Raw genomic sequence first — 7,970 nt, 5'->3', positions numbered from 1 at the left:
CCCATCACCCGGTATGCTCAGCCTCGGACTCACCCCCGGAAACTCTGGCTCGGTTTTTCACACATGTATTTTCAGGAGTGTTCATCACAGCAGTGCTGGAGAGAGCAGGGAATGGAACAACGCTAATGCCCAAGGAGATGGATGGGATCCATGGTCCCAGTCCTCATGATAGAATACCTCGTAGCTACTGTCATGTTGTCATTCAGGGCACAGAATCCGGGAAGCCCCTCCTGAGACCCCCTCCTGCCACCCTGTTCCTGGAAACATTGAGAATTGTTTGAGGAGGAGGTGGAGAGGATCCAGGATGACAGCGGGTCCCAGGAGAAGGAAGGTCAGCACTGGGAGGACAGTTGGACGTGCCCTGAGCCACCATCCAGGGCCCGGGCTGTGATGCCCTCAGACCTCACCCCAAATAATGGCTCCTGAGGTATGGATCCAGCTTCTGTGCTTTCACTCCCTCCCTCCCTACGTCATTTATTCACTCCCTCATTCATTCACCCCTCTCTCTCCTTCCCCTCCACCCCTCCCTTCCCTCCCCCACTCCCTCCCTCCCTGCCTCCCTGCCTCCCTCCCAACCTCCCTCCCTCCCCTCTAACCCTCCCATCCTCTCTTTCCTCCTCCCTCTCTCCCCTCCCTCTCCCCATCTTGCCTCCCTCCCATCCTCCCTTCCCTCCTCCCTCTCTCCCCTCCTTCTCTCCCATCATCCCTCCCTCTCTCTTTCCCTCACTCCCATCCTCCCTCATTCAGCACAGGATCTGGGGTCCCTGCTGTGTACTGAGCACTGGGGCTTCATCAGTGAGCACCCCCCAACCCACATGGTCACGTCCACTGTGGGAGGTGATGGGGGCAGTCCTCAGGGCTAGCACTGGTGATGAGCACCAGGAATCTGCTCCTGAAAACAGAGGCCAGTTGCACAAAGAAAAGAATGGAGAGACCCATGCTTAGCACTTCCTCTAGAAAAATCTAGTCCTCAAAAGTGATGAAAAGTAAATATATCCTAGACTTCATGCAATGTGAGTTCTAATGGCAGGTACGCACTGAATCCTAGAACCAACAAAGAGTAAATCATCCAGGGTCAACTGGGGGGTTGTGACACAACTTTTCTGAACAAATGACAGCATTTCAGCCACCATCTCCAAGGCCTCCGAGTTTTCCCAAGGGTCTCTGTGATCCTTTGATCCTTCCATAGACCTCCTTGGAAAGCTCTGTCCTGTCCTCTTCCTTGTCTCCTGCCTCTTCTGGGACCCTTCCGTGGCTTCCCCCTCCCCCCCCCACCAGGGCCGCCCTCACCAGGATTCCCCATGCCCCTTGGCTGGGCGCCCGCATCCCACACTGGACCCCATGAGCCCAGTCCCTTGTGTAAGGCCTGTGCGCTCCCTCTGGGGTCACTTGGCATCTCCCCTGGCAGCGGCCTGCATCTTCCTGTGCTGGGTCTCCTCTGAGCAGTCTGTGAGGCCGGCCTGTGCCCATGTCACGGGCATGGAAGCGCAAGTCCAGAAGGTCCAGATGACCTGCTCCCAGTCTCAGCATGTGGAGCCTGGGCAGAGAGTGGTCCCTGGGTGGAGGAGGACTTGGGCCCAGGGAGCCTGAGGGAGGACGTGGCACAGTGAGCCCACAGGAGGAGAGTGAGCAATGTGGGAGCCTGGTGCTCAGACCTGCTGGGAGACCACGTCGCACTGGCTCTGTCCCCAGGGCTGGAGGTTGTCAGGGTATCCACCCTCCCAGGCTGCAGGCTGGCAGGGACTGGCAGGGGAGGAGGCAACTGGTGCAGGAGAGAGCCCTCTGCAGAGAGGAGGGGGCAGTCTAAACCCCTGCGTCTGTCAATTCTTCACATACTTATTGCTTCTTTGTCTAAAAGGTAGAAGAGCTGTCTGCTCCAGTCACCTCTGCTGGCCTTCATGGTCTTGTGAGGCTCCCACCAAAACAATCAATACATTTTGCTTGCTTTTCTCCTGTTCATCTGTCTTGTCAATTTCCAGACTCAGCCAGGGACCTTAAGAGGGTGGAGGAAAACTTTTTCCTCTCTTGCAGCACTGTGGGGCAGGGGGTGGGGAGTCAGGAAAACCCATCCCATCTTCCCGGCTTTGGTTAAAACCGACCTCTGCTGGGAAGCAGCACAGGACTGTGCATGGCTGGGGGAGCCAGAGAGAGGCCCGTGGAACATGTAGGAGCTACCTGGCCCCCAGCCGGGGGACTTGGCCCCAGTGACAAGTCCAAGGTGTGATTATGAATATTATAATGGAAGCATCCTGAACATCAGACCTTCCCCATGCCAGGCTTCATGATTGCTGCTCGTTGGAGTTGCTACTGTTGGCTTCGTGACTTTTCTGAACTACCTTTTGTCAAGTCTGTATTCTTTGCTGTGTGTGGCTACTGAATCCCTGTGCTGTTAACTCAGTGGTCAGCCAGTGGCTGGGCAGAGAGGTCACCCCTGTTTCCGAGCTATGGGCTACAGATTGGAGGTCCCCGCAACCCCCTCTTCAGGTTTGAATAATCTGCTCCAGTGGCTCATGGAACTCAGAGAAACATGTTACTTCCTAGATGGCCAATTCATTGAAAGGACAGAACTCAGGGCCAGGCAGCTGGAAGCGATGAGCAGGGCAAGGTGTGTAGAAAAAGCTTGGAGCTCCCCCGCTCTCTGAGTGAAAGAGGCCTTTAACCACCTCCACTCTGACCTTCGTCTGTACTTCCTAACTGATGACATCCTTCCTTCGGGCTCGTCTGTTAACTCAAGTGAAAGACCCGGTGGGAACCAAAATGACTCCTCAAGTAATAACCACTGCTGATGTCCTGGTGATTCTTGGGCACAGCCATGAATCTCAGCTTCTTCATGATGGAGGGCAGCCCAGCAGCTGTGGATCCCACAGGTCCTCCGGGGGCAGCCCAGCAGCTGAGGGTCCCACAGATCCTCTCGGGGACAGCCCAGGAGCTGTGGGTCCCACAGGTCCTCCGGGGGCAGCCCAGCAGCTGAGGGTCCCACAGATCCTCTCGGGGACAGCCCAGGAGCTGTGGGTCCCACAGGTCCTCCGGGGGCAGCCCAGCAGCTGAGGGTCCCACAGGTCCTCTGGGGACAGCACCTTAATGGGCTTATGGTCCAGCAGGTACCTGTTCAGGTGGCTCTCATTGTGCCACACAGCCTCAATCCCAGTGGCCAGGTTGACCCCCATTGCCTGGTGACAGGCCAAGGTCAGTCGGTGAACCTCTACCACTGACCCCCCAAAAAAGGCCCTCATGTAGTAAAAGTCGCCCTTGTCCCTGGAGATGTGCGCCTGGGACTGTGGCCAGTGCTCGTAGCTGAAGTCCTTGCGGGCTGCCTGGTAGAAACCGGGGTGCAGGGTGCCGAAGAGGGGGGACAGGATCTCCATACTCACGTGGTCGCTGAACTTCATGTCCACCTCTGTGCATACCAGGTAGTCCACCTCACGGAGGAAGAGTGGAGTTATTCTTAGAAAATATATTGTAAGCCCTCAGGAGTGATTGTGGAAGCAGCTGAAACGTCAGCAGCGTTCCTGTTCTCAGACTATTGAACGCAATGGCCCAGTAGGAGCAGGATCCCATGATCCCCAGGGGCAGGGCACAGGTCAGGAGCTAGGAAAGAATGTAACCCTCAGGCCCCCTTTCTGCACCTGGCGTTTGCTAGCACAAACATCCCGCTCTTCCCTTCTCCCATGACTGCCTCCCTGCGTGCCTGCCCCTAGGGGAGGGTGCAGGACTGCTTTACAGCTTCAGGATACTTGCCATCCCTTTGGTCTCCTTTCCCACGCTTTGAGGCATCTGCCCTTGCTTTTCTGATAAAAAATGAAATAAAAGCGATGTGCAGAACCCAGCTGCTGCTGCCCTACTTGCAGAGGCAGCCCTGCATGGTCACTCAGCTGCTGGGCTGCCCCCATCATGAAGAAGCTGAGATTCATGGCTGTGCCCAAGAATCACACATGTTTCTCTGAGTTCCATGAGCCACTGGAGCAGATTATTCAAACCTGAAGAGGAGGTTGTGGGGACTTCCAACTCATGGCAGGTGGGGACAGAACATTCAGGGGGTCAGCCAGGGGAGGGGACCTGCAGGGTTTGCCCGGGAGCTCAGCACAGGGGGAGTGTTCCTGACTCCAGCATGCTGACTGTGGGGCTGCATGGGTCACAGGGTCACCTACCCTAACCCTAACCCTTAACCCTAACCCCTAACCCAACTCTAACTCTAATCAAACATCATGCTCAATTTTGAGGACTGACAGCTCTACCCTGAAATCACAAACAAGTCCATCATGCTGGCTTTCACTCATTGCTCAGTATCGTACTGAAAGTTCTACCCAGAATGATAAGGCAAGAAATCCACATGTGAAAGAAAACAGTAGAACTATGTCTATTCAGAGACCAGAGATGACATCATCTTATATAGAGAGCTTCCTAAACAATCAACAAAAAATGATTACAGCCAGTTAATATCAATACACAAAAATCTCTCTTATTTGTATACATTAGCCATGAATCATCCAAAAAATAATTTAAGAAAACAATTCCATTTTAGGGAACATTAACATTGACAAAATACTTAGGAATAGATGTAATCAAGGTGCAAGGCTTGTACACTGAAAATTACAAAACATTGCTGAAAGAAAGGGAAACCTACATAAATCTGAGGACCCCATGGTGATGAAAAGACATACTATTGATAAGATGGCAATAGTACACAATGCGATGTGGAAATTCAATATGTTCCCAAGAAAATTCACAAAGGCCTTTGGAAAGAAATGCACAAGCTAATCCTAACAGTCATATGGAATTTCAAGGGACCACAAAATAGCCAAAACAATCTTGAAAAAGAAAATCAAAGGTGAAAGTTCATACTTCCAAAGTTCAAATATTAATACAAAGCAACAGTAAATAAAACATTGTGATACTGTCATAAAGGTATGCATTCACCCTGAAACAAATAATACATTATACGTTAATTAGTTGAATTTATATTTAAAACATTTTTTAAAATAAATAAATAAAATAATTTTTTTTAAAAGATATGCATACAGATCAGTGGGATTTAACTGAGAGCCCAGAAATAGACCCCTTCATCTATGGTCCACTGAATTTTGACAAGGGTGGCAACATTACACTGGGGGAGAGAATGGTCTTTTCAACAAAGGGTGCTAGACAATTGGCTATCCATGTACAGAGGAATGAAACTGAACCCTTACCTCCCACGACATATAAACATTAACTCAAAATAAATTAAAGGCTTAAATGTAAGAGGTAAAACTATAAACTCTAGAAGAAATAAATGCGGATAAATCTTCATAACCTTGGATCTAGCAATGCTTTTAGATCTGACACCAAAGCATAAGAAAGGAAAGAAAAAAATAGATAAAATAATATCCTCAAAATTAAAAATCTGTTCTGGGTGCCTGGGTAGCTCAGTTGGTTAAGCATCTGACTCTTAATTTTGGCTCACATCATGATCTCAGGGTCATGCGATCGAGCCCCACGTCAGGCTCCACACTGAGTGTGGGGCCTGCTTAAGATTCTTTCTCCTTCTCCCTCTGCCCCTGACCACCCGCACACTCTCTCTCACTCACTCTTAAAAAAGAAATGTAAAAAAAAAAAAAAAAAAAAAAATTAAAAATCTTTGTACATCATAAGATACTATCTGGAAAGTGAAAAGACAGCCCCAGAATGGAAGAAAATATTTGCACATTATTTATCTAATAAGAGTCTGTTGCCCAGAATATGTAAGGCACTTTTACAACTCCTCAGCAAAAAGACAACCCATTTTTTAAAATGGACAAAGGACTTGGATACACCTTTCTCCAAAGAAATCATACAAATGGTGAATAGCACATGAACAGATGTTAAACATCCTTAGTTTTTATGGAAATGAAGATTTAAACCAGTTAGATGTCCTTTTACACACAACAGAATCGCTATAATCAAGAAAACTAAAATAACAAATTTTGGAAAGGGTGTTGAGAAACTGAAACCCTTAAACCTTGCTTGTGAAAAATGGTGAGTCTACGTGTAAAATATTTTGACATTTACTCAAGTAGATCAAAGTAGAATTACCATATGGTTCAACAATTATACTCCTAGATATATACGCCCAAAATTGAAAGCACAAACAAAAATGTACAGAAATATTCATAGCAGCAGTGTTCACAACAGGCAAAAACCGGAAACTATGCAAATGTCCATCGATGGGGAAAAGGATAAACAAAATGAGGTAGATCCATAAATGGCAATCTTGTTCTGCCCTATGAAGGAATGAAGTAAAATGGTTCATTTGTGGAAAAAAATATGGTGGCTCCTCAAAATTTTAAACACAGAATTCCACTGCAGCATATATGCCCCCCAAAACTGAAAGTAGAAGTACCCTTATTCAGAGCAGCATTTTTCACAACAGCCAAAAGGTGGAAGCAACCCAAGTGTCCCTGACGGATGAATGGATAAACAAAAGGTGGTATATACACAGTGGAACTCGATTCAGCCTTAAAAACGAAGGGAGTTCTGACACCGGCTACAACACGGATTGACCCTGGAAGTCGTTGCGCTGAGTGACATCAGCCAGTCACAGAAGGACAGATACCGTGTGATTCCACTTACAGGAAGTGTCCTGAGACACAAAGCAGAGTGTGGCTGCAGGGGCCGAGGGGAAGGGGAACGGGGAGCTGGTGTCTCATGCACGGAGTCCCCTCGGGGAGAAGGATGTACAACCGCGGGGACGCAGCTGAGGCCACTGTGCACCTGAAATGTGGTAAGTGGTCAATATTCTTATGTTCAGTCGCAGTGAAAAGACGAATGAGGGACTGATGCAGGTCACAGCGTGGGTGGACACTGAAAACAGCCGCAGGGACAGAAGCCAGACAGAAAAGTCCAGATTGGAACCATCTCGCTCTTTGCATCCACCGAGGTTACCCGCATAAGGCAAAGTGTGGGGAGCAGTTCCAGAAGAAGAAAACCGGCTCCGAGGGGAAAAGGACGCTTCGGACAGTGGGGCGGCGGTGACAGGGGAAGTGGGCCTGCGGGCTGGGTCACAGTGTGGACACCGGGACGATCTCCGCACCTCGGGTTACGTGCTGGGTCCGCGGGACCGTGTCCCTGTTCGGGGTCAAGCGCACTGACGCGCCCGTGTGACGTGGTGACTGTGGGGAGCGAACGACAGCGGGGGGTCTGAGCGCGGAGACCGAGTGTCTGTGCTGCGGGGACAGGCTCACCGCGGAGCCGGTTACTCTTCCGAACGACCGCGTCCGCACCTCCCGGAGCAGCAGAGACGCCAACCTCCGTGATGGAGCCGGAGCCCGACCCGGATCCTGACCGTGTGGACGCGGGAAGGAGCCCGCAGGGCCGAGGCCCGGGGAGCACGAGCACCGCGGCGGGGGTCCCCTCCCTGACTGCAGACGGTCCGAGCGGCCCCAGGAACCGAATCCGAGTGGCGCATAGACACAGACCGCGGGACCTCGGAGCGGATCCGAGCTCAGGACGGGGAGAGCCGACAGCCCCGCGCCCAGCCCCGCGCGGACCCCACGGCGGCGCACACAAAGCCCGGCATCTCCACAGCGCGCCCTTCCTCCGCGGGGTCCTGGCAGCTCGCACCCCCTCCGCAGGCCCCGCTCAGGCGGCTTCTCCTCACCTTCTCCTCCCGGGGGTCCTGACGAGGCCGGACTCCTGTCAGCGTGGACGCGGCCCCACGTCCTCCCGGAGTCTCCACAGCAGGTCTGAGGAGGTCCGGCTCCCGTCAGTGTGGACGCGGACCCACGTCCTCCCGGAGTCTCCACAGCGGGTCCTGACGAGGCCCGGCTGCCGTCAGCGTGGACGCGGACCCACGTCCTCCCGAAGTCTCCACAGCGGGTCCTTAGGGGGCCGGACTCCTGTCAGTGTGGACGCGGACCCACATCCTCCCGGAGTCTCCACAGCAGGTCCTGAGGAGGCCCGGCTCCTGTCAGCGTGGACGCGGACCCACGTCCTCCCGAAGTCTCCACAGCGGGTCC

General features: G+C 52.0%; 1 pseudogene; it reads right to left on the bottom strand.

The window, feature by feature from the left end:
* Positions 1 to 2,724: 2,724 nt before the first annotated feature.
* LOC118543393 (histo-blood group ABO system transferase 2 pseudogene) lies at positions 2,725 to 3,670 on the bottom strand (annotated as a pseudogene).
* Positions 3,671 to 7,970: the final 4,300 nt, after the last annotated feature.

The sequence above is a fragment of the Halichoerus grypus genome, chromosome 5 (genome assembly GCF_964656455.1).
Source record: "Halichoerus grypus chromosome 5, mHalGry1.hap1.1, whole genome shotgun sequence".
Taxonomy (NCBI): domain Eukaryota; kingdom Metazoa; phylum Chordata; class Mammalia; order Carnivora; family Phocidae; genus Halichoerus; species Halichoerus grypus.
Note: the sequence above shows the minus strand (reverse complement) of the source record. Positions and strands in the feature narration are given on the sequence as shown.